Source organism: Myotis myotis, unplaced genomic scaffold (assembly GCF_014108235.1).
Source record: "Myotis myotis isolate mMyoMyo1 unplaced genomic scaffold, mMyoMyo1.p scaffold_m19_p_1, whole genome shotgun sequence".
NCBI lineage: Eukaryota > Metazoa > Chordata > Mammalia > Chiroptera > Vespertilionidae > Myotis > Myotis myotis.
Window position 1 is genome coordinate 46581353 of NW_023416313.1, and position 19584 is coordinate 46600936.

Here is a 19584-nt window from a genome sequence, read left to right on the forward strand (position 1 = left end):
TAGGGTCTACACTCCAACTAACTGATCCACACCAGCCAGGGTACCTCTAATCTACTTTTAATTAAGGGATTTAACATATTTCTATTAAATATATAATACAAATATATTTCTCATAAATTGCTGGCATTTTACAAGTACTACTGGAAATACATTTTTCTGGGGCAGCTCAGCAAAGATTTTTAAGGCCTATAAATTATTATCATCATCTAAGCCAAAATATCTTTGAACTCAAAATGCCTGCCTGTCCAGCAAAATATAGACTAAAATCATTAAAGCTGGAGGTGATTCTAGAACTAGCCTGGCTCTAGGCAAAATTCTGACATGAAACAAATTGTATTTTCCCAAAGGTATCTTACTTTCCCACTATGCATATACTGATTCATTTTTTTTTTCTAGACTTATCATAGACTCACCTATTCATAGAACTTTATGTGAGGGAATACACTTTTTAATTGCATCATAAACACCCACCATGGTAATTCATTCTGTAAACATATCTATATAACATCAGCTATCACCTCAGTCTAATTGGTTGAGTATTGATAGTTCATATAAACAAATGACTCATTAATAAGTTCTTATTGGTTGAAGTCACTCATGGCCCAATTAGGACAAACAACATCTATCTATAATACATTCTCAAAAATGCAACAATTGCTAACATTTACTGAGGTTTTACTATGAGCCAGGCACTCTGTGAATGTTTTTTATACATTATACTAGAAGCCCAGTGCGTGAAATCGCGCAAGACCCCAGGCTGGCTGCGCCAGCAGGACCCCAGACCCACAACGCCGCAAGATTAAGACCCACTGCTCTGCGAGACCCATCAATGCACCTCCTGGTGACAGGTCATTTGGTTGTTACAGCATTACAGCGTTACGGCCACTGGCCTTTTATAATATAGACTAGAGGCCCATTGCAGGAAGATTCCTGCAAGAATAGGGCTTCCTGCAGCTAGAGCAAAGCAGAGAAGGGAGTGAAACCCACTGAGGTGGGCTTCGCTCTCACTCCCAGCCGCTGCGGCTGGGTTTGCCCTCCTGCTCCCAGCCGCTGCGTCTGGGTTTGCCCACCTGCTCCCAGCCGCTGCAGCTGGGTTTGCCCTCCCACCTCCTGCCTCCACAGCCTTGACTCCGTTCCTGTCTCTGCTGCCTCTACTTAGCTTCCTTCTGTAGCGCTTCGCTTCCATGTTGTCTTCAGTCTTCGCTCCCAGCCGGTATATGCAAATTAACTCCCATCTTTGTTAGTGGTTAATTTGCATATTGTGCTAATTAGCCAATGGGAGGTGTAGTGAAGGTACAGTCAATTACCATGTTTGTCTATTATTAGATAGGACTAGAGGCCTGTTGCATGAAGAGATTCGTGCAATAGGCCTTCCCTTCCCCTGGCTGCTGGCACCGGTTTTCCTCCGGCACCCGGGACCCAGGCCTTCACTGCTCCGGCCGGAGCCTTCAGCCTTCGCTCCACCGTTCTGTGCCTACATATGCAAAATAACCGCCATCTTTGTTGGGTTAATTTGCATACTCTCCTGATTGGCTGGTGAGCATAGTGGAAGGACGGTCAATTTACATGTTTGTCTATTAGGTAAGATGCGTTAATCTTCACAATAACTGTATGATATTGGTGCCACCGTTATCTTTATATAGAAGTAACTAAGTCACAGAGAGGTTAAGTGGATTTAATATCACATGGCTAATAAGTGTCAGATGGTCTTTGAAACTAAGCATCAAATCATAGCACCTTTTATTATTTACCATTGAATATTCTCTTTTTATGGGAGTTGTGATAGCCATTTTTATATTAATTTTCTTAATTTCTAATTTACATAGTATATGAAAATTTTCATTTGTTCTAACTAATAACCTAACTGTACAATTTAACATAATTTGAAGATAAAATATCCCTAACATACAACATATCCCTCTGAAAAATTTCATGCATATTTGCATTGTGGTTTTTGCAAAATCCACACTTGTGTGAACAAAGCAGGAATCTGATAATATGCAAAGACTGAATGTTTTGAATCTCTGAGTTCAGCCGGGGGGGCATATTTACTGTGGCCCAGTACCAGATGTGAGGTCTAGCCAAGGGTTAGTCATTTGAGTCTCAATACAGTTGCTTAGTTTACCATAGAGTACAGCTACCTGATTTCATATCTTTGAAACTAAGGACAGTAGCTGTAAGTACACTTAAATCAGTCTTCTTTATAAAATCAAAGGAATTAAAATAAAAATAATTTTATACGGTAATTTTTCTACCAATTAAACACAATCAGGAAAGTAATTTTTTCCCCACTAAAATAAAATGTTATTTGTAGCAGCCCTGACCAGTGCTGCTCAGTTAGTTGGATTTTGTCCCATGTGCCAGTTTGATTCCTGGTCAAAGGCATATATACCTGGGTTGCAGGTTGATCCCTGGCCCCAATGGGGACACATGCAGGAGGCAACAAATCTATGTGTCTCTCTCACATTGATGTTTCCTTCTCTCTCTCCTTCTCTCGACCATCCTCTCTCCCTCCCTCCCTTCTACTCTCTCTAAAAAAATCAATGGAAAAAATATTTTCAGGTGAGGATTTAAAAAAGAAGTTATTCCATAATGGTTGAGAGTCCAAAGTGACTGAATTCAAGCTCCAGCAACTCCATGGATCTTGGGCACATACTTAAAATCTCTGAGCTTCGGTTTCCTCATTGGAAAACTAGAAGTTATTTGAGAGTTAGAATTGTTATAGGAATTGAATTAATGAATGTAGAGTTCTTCCAACAGTGGGTCATGTGATCCTGTTTCCTAAAAAATATATATTCAGTTTTGTGTATGGTGTAAGTTAGTGGTCTAGTTTCATTTTCTTGCATGTATCTGTCCAATTTTCCCAACACCATTTATTGAAGAGACTGTCTTGACTCCATTGTATGCTCTTGCCTCCTTTGTCAAATATTAAGTGAGCATACTAGCTTAGGTCAATTTCTGGGTTCTCTGTTCTGTTCCATTGGTCTATATGTCTGTTCTTGTGCCAGTACCAGGCAGTTTTGAGAACAGTGGCTTTCTAATATGCTTGATATCTGGTATTGTGATCCTTCCAACTTTGTTCTTCTTTCTCAAGATAGCTGTGGCTATTCAAGATCTTTTTTTTATTCCAGATGAATTTTTGGAGAGTTTGTTTTAGGTCTGTGAAATATGCTTTTGGTATTTTAATGGGGATTGCATTGAATCTATAGATTGCTTTGGGTAGTATGGACATTTTAATGATGTTGATTCTACCATCCATGAACACGGTATATTATTCTATTTGTTTATGTTTTCCTCTATCTCTATTTTCAGCATCCAGTAATTTTCTGAGTATAGGTCCTTTACCTCCTTGGTTAAGTTTATTCCTAGGTATCTTAATTTTTTGTTGTTGCAACGGCAAATGGGATTGTTTTTTTAGTTTCTCTTTCTATTAGTTCATTATTGATGTATAAAAAGGCCATAGATTTCTGGTGTTAATTTTGTATCAAGGTATATTGCCAAATTCATTTATCAAGTCTAGTAGTTTTTTGAAGGAATGTTTAGGGTTTTCTATATACAGTATCATGTCATCTGCAAATAATGACAATTTTACTTCTTTTCCAATTTGTATGCCTTTTATTTCTTCTCCTTATCTGATTCCTAAGGCTAGCACTTCCAGTACTATGTCGAATAAGAGTGGTGAAAGTGGGCATCCCTGTCTTGTTCCTGTTCTTAGGGAAAATGGTTTTAGTGTTTGCCCATTGAGTATGATGTTGGCTGTATCAGTAGGCTTGTCATATAGGGCTTTTATTATGTTGAGGTATGATACCTCTATTCCCACTTTGCTGAGAGTTTTTATCAGGAAAGGGTGTTGGATTTTGTCAAATGCTTTTTCTGCATCAATTGATATGATTATGTGATTTTTGTCTCTCAATTTATTTATGTGATGTATCACGTTTATTGATTTGCAGATATTGTACCAGCCTTGCAATCCCTGGAATAAATCCCACTTGGTCATGGTTTATGATCTTTCCAATGTAATGCTGGATCCAATTTGCTAGAATTTTGTTGGGAATTTTAGCATCTATGTTCATGAGGGATATTGACCTATAATTCTTTGTAGTCTCTTTATCTGGTTTGGGGATTAGGGTAATGCTGGCTTCATAGAAAGAGCCTTCCTCTTGAATTTTTTGGAATAGTCTGAGAAGGATAGGTTTTAGTTCTTTGAATTTTTGGTAAAACTCCCCTGTAAAGCTGTCTGGTCCAGGACTTTAGTTTGCTGGAAGTTTTTTGGTTACTGTTTCAATTTTATTGATAGTAATTGGCCTATTCAGGTGTTTTGATTCTTCCTGATTGAGTTTTGGAAGCTTGTATTTTTATAAGAATACTAGAGACCCGGTGCACAAAAATTTGTGCACTGGGAGGGGGTAGTTCCTCAGCCTGGTCTGCCCCCCTCACAGTCTGGGAGCCCTCAGGGGATGTCCTCTGTGGGAGGCAACTGGGCCAATCAGGGAAAGGTGCCACCCCCATCACACTGCTGCTGCTGCCACTGCTGACTGCCACGGCTGCAAGGCCTGAACCCCAGGCCTTGCAGCTGCTGGGTTCATGGCTGCCTGAGCCGTGGGCCTCATAGCCACCAGGGCTCATGGCTCACTGAGCCCCAGGCTTTGCAGCTGCTGGGGCTCATGACTGCCTGAGCCACGGGCCTTGCAACCACCGGGGCTCATGGCTTACTGGTCCCCGGGCTTTGCAGCCACCAGGGCTCACAGCTCACTGAGCCCTGGGCCTCGCAGCCTCTGGGGCTCACAGCTGCTTGAGCCCTAGGTGTTGCAGGTGCCCCACCATGCCACAAGAGCTGCCCTGCCCCTCCAAGCCAGGAGAGCTGCTGTGCTCACCCCGCCACTGCAAGCTGCTGCTTGCGGGCTGGGGGGAGGGCCTGAGAGGTTCTCAATTCACCTTATAGTGACCGGTTGTTTGGTTGTCCTGATCATAGTGGATACTGGCATTTTATATATATAGATTCCATTTCGTCAAGGTTGTCCAGTTTGTTGGAGTAGAGTTGTTTGTAGTATTTTTTTTTTTTTTTTTACAATCCTTTGTATTTCTGTGGGGTTGGTTGTTACTTCACCTCTTTCATTTCTGATTTTGTTTATTTGGGTCCTTTCTCTTTGTTTCTTGGTGAGCCTGGATAGAGGTTCATCAATCTTGTTTATGTTTTCAAAGAATCAACTTTTGGTTTTATTGATCTTTTGCATTTTTGTTTTTGTCTCTATGTCATTTATTTCTGCTCTGATCTTGATTATTTCCTTCCTTCTGCTTACTCTGGGCTTTTCTTATTGCTCTATATCCATTCTTTAAGTGGCAGAGTTAGATAATTTATTAGCATTTTTTCTTGTTTTTTGAGATAGGCCTGTAGAGCTATGAACTTCGCTCTCAGGACTACTTTCACTGTGTCCCATAGATTTTGAATTGTTGTGTTTTCATTGTCATTAGTTTCCAGGATGCTTTTTATTTCCTGGAAACAAATGACAAATGACTTTGGTAACTCAATCATTGTTTAATAGCATGCTATTTATCCTCCAAGTGTTTGATTTCTTTTTCATTGTTTTTATTATAGTTGATTTCTCAAAATGGATAAAGGACTTAAACATAAGACTGGAAACCATAAAAATCTTAGAAGAATCCATAGGCAGCAAAATACCAGACATATGTCATAGTAATATCTTTACCAATACAGCTCCTAGGACAATGGAAACTAAAGAGAAAATAAACAAATGTGACTACATCAAAATAAAACCTTCTGCTCAGCAAAAGAAACAATCAACAAACCAACAGAAAGCCCACTGCATAGGAGAACATATTTTTTCAATATTATCTCCAAAAAGGGCTTAATCTCAAAAATGTATAGGGAACTCATACAACTTAACAAAAGGAAGATAAACAATTCAATCAAAAAGTAGGCTAAGGACCTAAATAGACACTTTTCGAAAGAAGACATACAGAAGGCCGAGAGACATATGAAAACATGCTCAAAGTTACTAATGATCCTAGATATGCAAATCAAAATGACAATAAGGTACCATCTCACACCTGTCAGAATGGCTATCATCAACAAATCAACAAAGGACAAGTGCTGGTGAGGATGCAGAGAAAAAGGAACCCTCGTGCACTGCTGGTGGGAATGTAGACTGGTGCGGACTTATCGCACAAAACAGTATGGTGATTCCTCAAAAAATTAAAAATGGAAGTCTCATTTGACCCAGTAATCCTACTTCCAGTAATATATTCCAAGAAACCAGAAACACCAGTCAGAAAGGATATATGCACCCCTATGTTCATAGTAGCACAATTTACAATAGCTAAGATTTGGAAAAAGCCTAAGTGCCCACCAGTAGATGAGTGCATTAGAAAACCGTGGTACATCTACACAATGGAATACTAAGCTACTATAAAAAATAAGGAATTCTTACTATTTGCAACAGCATGGACAGACCTGGAGAGCATTATGCTAAGCGAAATAAGCCAGTCAGAGAAAGATAAATATCACATGATGTCACTCATTTGTGGAATATAATGAACAACATAAACTGATGAACAAAAATAGAACCAGAGACATAGAAGCATTAAACAGACCATCCAACCTATGAGGGAAGGCAAGGGGTGAGGGGGTAAGAGATCAACCAAAGGACTTGTATGCGTGCATATGATAATAACCAATGGACACACACAGTAAGGGAGTGAGGACATGTGCTGGAGGGTGGGGGTGGCTGGGGAGAGGCTAATGGGGGAAAAAGGAGACTCATGTAATACTTTAAAGAATAAAGAATTTAAATTAAAAATAATAAAAATAATAAAAATATATATATATTCATACTGCAAGACTTGTAAAGTTCTTTAGTGCCTTGATTTCTATTTCTCATTCTCTTTATTGGTTTTTCTCAGGGGGCAGAGATGATAGCTTCCCTAATAAAGAGAAGAAAAATAATGGCCAGAATTTATTATTTATTAAATGAAAAGTAGTATGGTTTTTTGAGAGCAATTTTTACCTTGACTTATGGATACAGGGGGGATTATGGAGTAACATTACAATCAGGCAGGGTAAACAAAAATGTGCCTTATGGGTACAGAGTTTGTGGAAGGGGGGCTGGAAATACTTCAGATATAAATTTTTGTTGCTGATATTATCAATTCAGTGCACCAGCACCTTTTTCAGAGTAAAACCAACTCATGAATATTCTGACATGGTATGTTCCCTCTCAACTAACACATTTAGAGCAAAGATGTTCACACGCACACACGCCAATGTGTTACCCAATCCAATCTATTCACCACCCAAAACATTAACTATATTTTATGATAGACAATAAATAGTAAGCTTTCCATTCTATTCCATTCAGCAACATCCAATGACCTATACACTTATGTGAAGGATTTCCATTTTAACGGGAAAGAGAAGGGAAATCTTAGGAATGAGAAAGATGTTTAAAGACAAATTTAAACCACCACCACAACACACTTACTTCACAAAGAAAGCAAAAACAGCACTAAGTTCCAGGTTTCTCCGTCCCCTGGGTTGCTCAGTCTCTCCAAGATAGGTTGGGACTAGTGGCCATACAAATCGCCAGCGTGGTCAGTTGAGTACAAGAGCACTCATTTTCCCAAGTTCCCCTATTCTAAAGAATTCATCAATCACTCACGGCAATGCAGCCAAGCATGCCGTTGGCTTGACCACACAGCCGTCTAACATCTCTTGCCCTTCACTCTTGGCTCACCCAGTTCTTGTTCTTGGCCACACAGAGGTTTTGGTCTGGCTGCTGACACTCAGTGTATAATCCTGAAGGAAAGAGAGAAAAATCAAATAAAGATATGGTCAAACAAGATTATGCTAGTCATACCATCCCAGTTCAATAACATATGCACAACCAAAGAAATATTTGGGCCTTGAAGTAATTTTAAATTATAACTTGATAAACAAACTAAATGTGAAAAACAAGTATCCAAATTCATAAATATGTAACTGTCTTTAGCTCGCTTGATTGTGCAATGTTTTGCTAGATAAGAGCCATTCTCCTCCTCTCTTTTGCTCCAGGGACCTCACGCCAATGGAAAGAAAACCTGCCGTTCAATGTTTATGAATTTCTAAATTAAACACGTGCTGTTTATCTATCCCCCAAAGAAACACTGCTCTGAAAGGCTAAATAATTACAAGATTCTAAGCACATATTCCTCTCCCTAGGTTCCCCTTCTACTTGGGAAACACCCTGTGTTTGATCTAAGACAAAGCCAAGGTATTCTGCTTACCCTTCTCATCCCAAGGCAGCTGACTCCTTCGCCTTTGTACATGCCTTTGTTAACTCACACATCAAGTTGTCCTGTCACTGCTTGTTCTTATGTCTGTTCCCCTCACTAGATAGTTGGTGTTTCAAAGTAAGAGGCTATATATTACTCATCTTTGTACCACTCGTGCTCAGACATAAAAGATACTCAATAAATACTGTTGAATGAATGAATGAAGAAATCGGTAAATTGTTCAGCATGTATGTCAATGCTCTAATGAATTTCTTGAGAAAAAAAACGGAAAAGAGGTACTGGCCAGTGTTTCTCAGTGGTTAGAGTGTTGGCCCTGAGCACTGAAGGTCTCAAGTTCGATTCCCATCAAGGTCACATGCTGGGGTTTCGGGTTCACTCTCTGCCCCATTGGGGCTCATGTGGGAGGCAACCACTCAATGCATCTCTGTCACATCGATGTTTCTCTCTCTGTGTCTCTCCCCTTATTTCCCTCCCTTCCACTCTCTCTGAATAGCAATGGAAAAAAATATCCTCAAGTGAGGGGGAGAAAAAAGAATGGGAAAGAGGAGTTACACAACCAGTAAAGCAACTGAGTGCAGTGCAGACTTTGGATTTAGGTCAGGCAGTGGAAGGTCAGACTCAGTCCTAATGACTGTAGATATTTTTCCAACTGACAGAGTAAAAGAGATACTCAGATGGGTTATACGTTCTTATGGCTCACCTAGAAAGCATCCGTGAATCTAGAAGAAGAAAACTCTGAGTACTACAAGAAATTGAGTGGTGTTGAAGATTGGGTAGATGACATGTACATTCCAGAAGTTAGAATATTAACCCACATCTGAGAATATTACCAGACAGGCTAATACAAGAATTTTTCTATTTACACTGAGTTTTCAATCAGAAAATAGGTGTTTGAAGAAGAAGATAATGTGAACTAATAGAGTACTCTGTATTCCTCATGGGGCTTGAATCACTCTCTGCACACAGGAGGAGCTCATTCAGTAATTTCCTTCCTTCCAGGCCTTAAATGCCATAAGGTGCTCATTATCCCTCACTTTTTGCCCATTGCAAACCAGATCTCTCTACCTTGCTGCATATCAAGAGAAGGATCTCACACTAGGGAGGACATTTCCAAAGTAGAAGAAATAGCTGAAGTCCTAATCAGGCATGGATACGTCAGGTTTGGGGTTTAAAAAATATCTATACATATAAAAGCCAAGCAACCGGAACAACCAGTCGCTATGATGCACATTGCAGCCAGCCAACTGGCCTGATGTGGGTGGGGCCGCCGGCCAACCTCCTGTGGCCCCTCCCCCCAACCAGCAGGGGCAGCCTGCCAGATCCCACCCATGCACGAATTCGTGCACTGGGCCACTAGTAGTCTTATAAACAAAAAGGTTAAAACTTAATTCAGTTTCTCAGTCTTGAAGAAAAGGGCCATTCAGAAACCTTCCCACAACTCAGCTGAGACTCATTTGAGAATACTAAAAAATATCCTAGAAGTTTTATTAGACTTTCTACTCAGAATCACAAATCTTTTCAGATTTCAGAATATTCCTCCCAAACTAAACTTTAGACTCCTGTCAAATACAAGACCTATCTGCCAATGTTCTGAGACCTGATGAAATTCTATTTCCATTAGAAATCCTAGCGCAAGAGTCACTAGGAGAGTATGGCATGTTTTACAAGAAAAGTTCATTACTACACCTCTCAGTATGCATGTAATTCTAGAGAATGCATGCTTCCTAAGTTTAATAGTCTCATATCATATGTTTTCTAAACCTAAAAAATATTTCTTTAGAATAATTCTTGTAATCATTTTCTTTTTGCTAAAATGTTTCTGCCACGTGAACAAAAATTGGAATGAGAACCACATAAGTAGGAAAGATCTAAAGGAACCATCAGCAAGGTTTAGGTATAAACATGAGGAGTTAGGGTTGGGGCAGTCATGATCATTAGGGGTGTATGAAGAATTGATGACTATTCTTTGTGGAACAAAAGGGGAATTAATCAGATATTTGGAGGATATCTGTATATCAAACTGGACAACCTACAAAGTTAAAAATATACAACACACACACTTTCAGAGAACTTTTCAAGAAAGAAATAGTGATTTATCAGATTTTTAAAACAAAATAATGTGTTTGCACAAGTGTCACATTATCTAATATTCCTTCACCTTGGCTATAACATAGGTACATAGTCTTACTTCCCCTGCAGGAAGTTGCAGAGGCAGGCTCTGCCCTGCAGGGGAGATCTGAGGGTTTCCTGCTTTACTACCTACAACTGTGTCCAAAAGTCCACCTGATTCCATGGGAAGACTGAGCCATTCTATTGTGGTCTCCAGCTGCCTTGTCCAATTCAGACTTATCACAATAAAACTGGTATGTTGATTTCTAGCTGCATCCCAGGTCCACTTCTCCATTTGTTCAGAAGTCACTTCACACACACACAAAAAAACATGGCTATCACCACCCTAAACTGAACAACCACCAATGTTTAAGGAAGAAGACATGGATAAAATAGTCCTACTGGTGAGTGGTATACCATGAAAGTGTAACACATCTCCTTAATATACAGGGTGTCCCCCCAAAATGTATACCTACTTTAACAACTGATAGCTCAGTTTTGAAAATGAAATGTATTTTAATAAACATTGCCTTTATAATTATTCAAAGTGTATATATATGTATTTTGGTGGTGGGGAGGAAGTATATAAAATCTTAGATATAAATCTAACCAAAAAAGAATAGAATCTGATGAAAACCACAAAATCTGATGAAAGAAAGCAGAGATCTTTGTAATGGATTAAATATTTTAGTACATGACAGATGAATCCTATATAATAAAGAGGTAATATGCAAATTGACTGTTGCACCCTTGCACAAGATGGCCACCCCCATGTGGTCACAAGATGGCCAGCAGGGGAGGGCAGTTGTGGGTGATCAGGCTGGCAGGGGAGGGCAGTTGGGGGTGACCAGGCCAGCAGGGGAGGGCAGTTGGGGGCAATCAGGCAGGCAGGGGAGCAGTTAGGCATTGATCAGGCTGGGAGGGGAGTGGTTAGGGGGTGATCAGACTGGCAGGAAGAAGCAGTTAGGGGCAATCAGGAAGGCAGGTGAGTGGTTGGGAGCCAGCAGTCCTGGATTGTGAGGGGGATGTCCAACTGCCGGTTTAGGCCCAATCCCTGTGGGGCCTCTAGTATATAATAAAGATGTTACTTCTCCCTTAACTGACCTATAGCTTCTATGCAATTTCTATCAAAAATGTATCTTAATGTTTATATGAAAAGGTAAAGGAAATAGGACTAGCCCAAACAGTTTGAAAAAGAATGAGTGAAGTGGGAGGAATCACACGATTTGATTTTAAGACTTACTTATATAACTACATTCATTAAAGCAAGTAAGGCAATTAGGAGAAGGGAAAAGTGTCAAGAGGTAAAGTCTAGAATGTTAGCCAGCATGCCTCAGGCAGAGGCTTTGGAAGGCATTCACACTTGCTGTGGCCTCCAGCACTCCTGTCATCTGCCATAAATATCAGGGGAGCCACTGGTCCCAGAATGAGGGAGGGTAGAGCGGAGCCAAACCCACAGCCTGCAGGAGAGCTGCCTGAGTTCACATGCAAACCTGCCAAGGAGAGAAGCAAATGTATATTGTTGACCTACAGATATTTTGGAGGTTGTTTGTTATGCAGCAATATTGCAGTGGGGACCTGACTAAATTAAAAAGTAGCCATGGAAAAGACCACCTATCAATCCTATTCTAAATGAGGTCTGAAGCCAAAGGAATGACATGATGCAGCTGACATCATAAACGCACAATGCTGTTGCTGGGTGAAGAACAGATTAGGGTAGCAGAGGTGGAAACATGGAGATCATTTAAGAATTTAATAACTTAAATCAAGCAAATATGTTGGTGACTCAGTCCAAGATGGGGGTGGGGAAGACAGTCAGAAATGGTCAAATTCTGGATAAAACTTAAAACATGGAAGCAGCAGGATTTGCTAATGGATGAGATGCAGACTGCAAAAGGAAAGTTCCATCAACTGAGATGGGCAAAATCACAGGAGGAGCAAAGACAGTAGCAAAATCAACACTTCAGTTTTAGATCTTCTATTTATTCCGATTTAATGACCCAAACTATGAAATTTAATTTACTTAATGAAGAAATTGTAATAAAGGAGATAACAAAACAGTTTTAAAATATACAATTCTAGCCCTGGCCGGGTGGCTTAGTTGGTTCGAGTATTAGTACACCAAAAAATGTTGCAGGTTCGATTCCTGGTCAGGGCACATACGAGGACCTAGATTGCAGGTTTGATCCATGGGAGGCAACCAATCAATGTTTCTCTCTTACATCGATCTCTCTCTCTCTCTCAATAAAAATACATCCTTGAATGTGAATTTTAAAAAATATAGATCTACCAAGCTGGATGAAACTCATGAAAGATCACTCTAAAGTTTAGTATTAGCTGATTTAAAGAAATTTAGAAGAGGCAGGAGATCTTTAAGCTTCTCTAAATGTAGAAGTAATTTTTTTATGAGGACTTATTCAATTTAAAAACCTAGAATGATTGCATATTGTCATCGTTACAAGGAAACAAACACATTTCCAGGGTAATCACTTATTTATAAGATTGTATTCCAGGTTGTGTCAAATTAACAGTGAAAACTATGATAAAAATTCAAAAGAGTTGCAAAGATACCCTGGCATTTTTTATTCACAGAAAGAGCCAGAGACTGCTGTATGTATCTATGCTTATCACACCAGCTGATACGCTGTCTCACTTAGGACGGAGACATGTCTGGATTCTCCCTAGGAATTCTAGGACTGTGTCTTTTAAAATGAAAACTTGTCAAAGAGAATTGCTGGCTGTCAGAAAGGCAATAGTGTTACCGATATTACAAAGCATCTATTGCAAACTACGGGAATGCATTTGTAATCAACCATGGTTTTTGGAAGTCCATAGCTATAATCCCAAAACAGTGTATGGTTCCAGGGCCTCAGTACCAGCCAATTAACAAGGAAGACTATTCTGGGAAGAAAATTCTATGGCATAAAATTTTAATCTGCGGTCCACAGGGAATAAAAAAATTTTTCTTTCCCCCTGATGTTACTTTGAAAATGGTTTTGTTAAAAAAAAAAAAAAAAGATTTTAAAGGAAACTACGTTACTAAGACCATGTTTATTCCAACATGTATAGGGTGGCAGGGGATGCTCCTATACATGGCAAGATAATAGTGATGTTGCAGAGAGATTAGGAGCCAGTCTACCTGGATTAGAATACCGACCTGGTCGTTCACTACCTGTGTGATTTCAACAGGCATGAAATCATGTCACTATGTCAAGTTACCTGACCTCTGTGCTTCATTTTCCTCATCTGTAAAGTGAGAATGATAACAGTACCTTACCTGAGAGAGTGGGCATTCATAAAATATCCATTGCAAATTTTTATAATTATGATGATAATGACTAGGCCTAATTAAAAATAGAAAGGGAGGGAGGGAGGGGAAAGTGAGGGTGGAAAGCAGAGGCGGGGGGAGGAAGTTTATATAACCTTTGGTTTACTTCCAGCTTCTAACTTGATGAAACATAAAACTTCAGTGGTCCGACATGCCAAGGTTCTTACCCATGGTGGTACTTAGCCAAAGAAGTTCAAATAATTCTTTATGAACTTCGTCCTGAAAATTCATAGGGCAGAGTGGGTTTTCATCATGAAAAGAAGGCTCATTTTGAAAAGGATGCGGTTTTACTGCAACATCACTTGGTCTCTAACTCAAAGCTTGTCGTGAAGTACCTGCAAGACTACCAATCCCACTGGCAGGCAGGCAGCGCAGGACGGTTACAGAGGCCGTGTCGACACACGTGCCACACACAGTGTTGCGCTGATATGTAAACAAAGAGTTAAAATCAGGTGTGTGGCTATAAAATCCTATCATCCGACACAAAATCACTGACATTCCTTCCAGTGTTTCCAGTCAGGGTGGAAAATTATTTTTACTCAGCACTCAATCAGATAAAACTACTTACATCTGGTAAGGAGAAATGAGCTCTTGTAAGAAATCCTGTTTTCTGAGCCCCTTTTAGAAACTCCAGGGGGCTGTCAGCTTTGTTTCTTTGCCAAGAAACACTTCAACTGAGAGGAAATGCTGGTGTTTTGTGCAAAATGGAGCACCTGTGATCCTTGGAAGTGCACCTCGCTATGTTGCTTTGGCGAAGAGAGAAGCAACCCATCACATTGGAATGAACTGCTGTATGGATTGGCTTGTATTAGCATCAAAGACTTGGGCCAGTAACGCTGAAAGGAGTCCTTTCTGCTGCTGTGAAAGTGGTCAACTTCATCAGAGCCACATCCTTGAATCGCCACTTTTTAAAGAAATTATGTCAAACAGTGGAATAAGATTATAAGCTTTTCTACTCTACGGATACTCGTTGGCATTCCAGGGGCCAAAGTCACTGCACCCGTTTCAAGTTCAGAGAGAGAGAGAAATAAAAGCCCACTCAGGAGCAGGTGAAAGGGAGACATTCATTCATTGCTTGGCTTAGTTGGCAAGTATGTTTGGCTATGTGCGCGAGGTAAATCTGCTCCGGGCCCCGCTGCTGAAAACCCAGGAGCAATTTTTGGCCAAGATGCCCAAGGAAGTGCTTCACAGGGTGAACGTGAGACTGACACAGTTGATTTCTCAGCAGGCAGAGCTGGAAACCTTGCAGACTGTTTCTTCAGCTCCTTGGACCTTAATAATGAAATGGGCATCTGACCTCCACTCCTTGCTGACATGCTATTAGGACTGCAAATGTTATTAAAGATAACCCCATTGCCTTGAGAATGAAATAAATGAGGTGACCCCAATTCAACATGAGGTGCCTTATTTCATGGTCATGCTCCAACATCAGCTTACTCTAAACAAGCTGAGCAAAGCTTAGGAGTTTTGGTTCCGCTTGCTTTTATATACATCTGTGAGTCAGGAATTCCAGAGATTTTGGCTTTAAAAAATACACAAATATTTATAATAAATTCAAGGCCAAAGATGACATATATTGCTATGTCAAAGTCTACTCCATTAAACCAAACAGCATCAGTCTTATTTTGAAGATGTACTACTAAAACTGAAAATTCACTCTTTGATTTTAGTTGCGTAATTTGGATTTATTTTCATGTTTTTCCGCTCATAAGTCATCAATTTTCCCATGGTGTTCCCCCAGTCCCAGGTAAGAATATACTCAGACAAAGCTAGTGGTTTGCTTTGTAACTTGATCCTATGCACTTATTGAAATATTCTTTAGAAAAATAATTGTGCCTTTTTAGATTCTATGTGTCTGAGATGTAAAGGAAAGTTGAGAACTAAAGTGATATAAACTTTATGGAGATGAATTTGATAAATTACTTAATCCACTATTACTGATACATACATAAAAATTACTACTATTTAGAGTAATAATTGATAAGTCAATTTGCATCAAAGTTAATAAATCACTTAGGACATTTTACAGTTTCAGAATTTTTAAGCAAATATCCCAGAGCTTGAAAGTCCTCGGGATACTCTGGACATGGAAAATGTCACAGAAGAACACATACATCCATTTCTTGTCAGATCTCAGCCCAAATGTCAGCTTCTTAGAGGAGTGTCCCTGGCCATGCATTCAATTTGGGATCCACCTGTCATGCTCTGCTAATCTGCCTATTTAATAGTCTGCACTACAAAAGAATCCGAAAATACGAAGATAGTGTAAGGAGCCTCTGGGACAACTTCAAGCGTACCAACATCAGAATTATAGGGGTTCCAGAAGAAGAGAGAGAGCAAGATATTGAAAACCTATTTGAAGAAATAATGACAGAAAACTTCCCCCACCTGGTGAAAGAAATAGACTTACAGGTCCAGGAAGCGCAGAGAACCCCAAACAAAAGGAATCCAAAGAGGACCACACCAAGACACATCATAATTAAAATGCCAAGTGCAAAAGACAAAGAGAGAATCTTAAAAGCAGCAAGAGAAACAAACCCAGTTACCTACAAGGGAATACCCATACGACTGTCAGCTGATTTCTCAACAGAAACTTTGCAGGCCAGGAGGGAGTGGCAAGAAATATTCAAAGTGATGAATACCAAGAACCTACAACCAAGATTACTTTATCCAGCAAAGCTATCATTCAGAACTGAAGGTCAGATAAAGAGCTTCACAGATAAGGAAAAGCTAAAGGAGTTCATCACCACCAAACCAGGATTATATGAAATGCTGAAAGGGATCCTTTAAGAAGAGGAAGAAGAAGAAAAAGATAAAGATACATATTATGAACAACAAATATGCATCTATCAACAAGTGAATCTAAGAATCAAGTGAATAAATAATCTGGTGATCATAATAGAATCAGGGACATAGAAAGGGAATGGACTGACTATTCTTGGGGGGGAAAGGGGTGTGGGAGATGCGGGAAGAGACTGGACAAAAATCGTGCACCTATGGATGAGGACAGTGGGTGGGGAGTGAGGGTGGAGGGTGGGGTGGGAACTGGGAGGAGGGGAGTTATGGGGGGAAAAAAGAGGAACAAATGTAATAATCTGAACAATAAAGTTTTAATTAAAAAAAAAAGAAACACACACACAAAAAAACAAACAAACAAACAAACAAAAAACAAAATTTGGGAGTGTATCTGTGAGGGAGTTTCTGGATGACATCTACATTTGAAATGGCAGAGTGAGTAAAACAGGTTGCCATTCCCAATGTATATAGGCATCATCTAATCCACTGAGGGCCAAAAAGCAGAAAAAGGGATCATTGGCTCTCTCAGCCTGACTGCACGAACTGGAACATTGTTCTTCTCCTACCCTTGGGCTGGGACTCACATCATTGCCACTCTTAGTTCCCAAACCTTCAGATGGGGGCTGGAACTACAACACTGGCTTCCTGGGTGCCCAGCTGGCAGATGGTAAATTGTGGGACATCTTGCTTTCATAAATCTGTGAGCCAATTCTCCATAATAAATCTCTTTATATGTGTATCCTATTGATTCCATTTCTTACTAATAAACTAATTATCTTAAACCAAATGAATAGGCATTCACTGGAGTATCAGGAGTGGTTTAAAGCTAAGGGTAATATCAGTGATCTGATTGTATAATAATTTTTTAAAATCTTATTCATAAGTTTAAAAAGTGTGCTTTATACACTGTTCTGGGGAACACTGACAAATGAACTTGGTGCATGCAAAGCTAATTTGCATATTCCTAGGTTATATATGACTACTGCTGACATCTACATAAGAATACTATGGAGAAAACAACTCTATTTTCCATCATACGGAGGGTTTTTAACAACAATAACAATTGCAAATGTACCTGCCTGTGAAAACCCCATATTGTGGGTTGGAAGACCATAGGCAACAGGTCTGGAATGGTCATCAAAGACTAGTAACTCGCTAATCCCAGAATTAAGGTAATGATAATGTTACCTCTAGAAGTGAACAAAAAAATGGAAAACATCACAGCAAAGAAAGAAAATCATATGTTTTAATAGAAGTTGTATTGTCTTTTTCATCAAAAATAGCAAACTGCAAACCAACAGCACATCAGAATTAGGTTTAAGTTTATTCTCCTACATTAAGGTTTAGTATTTATTACTAGAGGCCTGATGCACGAAATTCATGCATGGGTAGGGCCCCTAGGCCTGGCCAGTGATCAGGGCCAATTTGTGGGGCAACCAGTGGGGTGATCTGGGGCTGCCTGCTGGCACCTGCCTTGGCCAACCTGGCACCACCTGCTTGCCAACCCCGCTCCCCACCGCCACAGGTGGCCTCCCTCTGTGGGGTGACCTGCGGGGCAATTAGGGGGCCCCTGCTAGCACTCACCTTGGCTGGCCTGGGGCCTGCGGGCTGGGGGCAGCTCCTGTGTTGAGCTTCTGCCCCCTGGTGGTCAGTGCACATAATAGCGACTGATCATTCCACTGGTCATACTGCCCGTTCGGTCGATTTGCACATTAGGCTTTTATTATATAGGATCCCTATAACCCAACTTTCAAAAGTAATGAGAATTTACCACAAAATTAGGTTCAAGATTATTGGTATAGAGTTTTCAAATGAACACAATAAGAGTACTTTCAAAACAGTAGTTTGAAATAGTGATGACTTTGTATCTAATAAAAGAAAAGCAGAGCTCCTACAAAGATGGTGGATTATCGAGATTTGTGATTGATATTATAAATGGTTTTGAAGATTATTGTGTCCTAGTTTTGAAGATAATTAAAATCTTTATTGTTTGCTGTGTGTTATATAGTATGACATTCATTGAACATAAATGTCCTTTAAAATTCTTACGTTTTTTCATGACCCATACATCTGCTGTCTACAAGAAACCCACCTCATTAGAAGGGACTCACACAGACTGAAAGTGAAAGGATGGAAAAATATCTTTCAGGCAAATGGAAAGGAAAAGAAAGCTGGGGTAGCAATACTTATATCGGACAAAATAGACCTCAAAGTGAAGGCCATAACAAGAGATAAGGAAGGCCACTTCATAATACTAAAGGGATCAATACAACAAGAAGATATAACCCTGGTAAACATATATGCACCCAATGCAGGAGCACCCAAATTCATAAAAAAACTCCTGGAAGATATCAAAGGAGATATCGACAACAATACAATCATTGTAGGGGACTTTAATACACCACTGACAGCACTGGATAAGTCTTCTAGACAAATAATCAGCAAAGATACAGCAATCCTAAATGACTCACTAGATCAGATGGACTTAATACACATCTTCAGAACACTTCACCCGAAAGCCAGGGAATATACATTCTACTCAAATGCTCATAGGACATATTCAAAAATAGACCATATATTGGGTCACAAGCAAAGTATCCCCAAATTCAAGAAAATTGAAATCATAAAAAGCGTCTTCGCAGACCACGATGGCATAATATTAGAAATAAACTACAATAAAAACAACCCAAAATACTCAAACACCTGGAAGCTGAATAGCATGCTATTAAATATTGATTGGGTTACCAATGAAATCAAAGAAGAAATTCGAAACATCCTGGAAAATAATGACAATGAAAACACAACAATCCAAAACCTATGGGACACAATGAAAGCAGTCCTGAGAGGGAAGTTTATAGCTCTACAGGCCTATCTCAAAAAACAAGAAAAAATGGTAGTAAGTCATCTAACTCTACAACTCAAAGAATTAGAAAGAGAGCAACAAGAAAACCCCAGAGTGAGCAGAAGGAAGGAGATAATAAAGATTAGAGCAGAAATAAATGACATAGAGACCAAAAAAACAATACAGAAAATCAATGAAACCAAGAGCTGGTTCTTTGAAA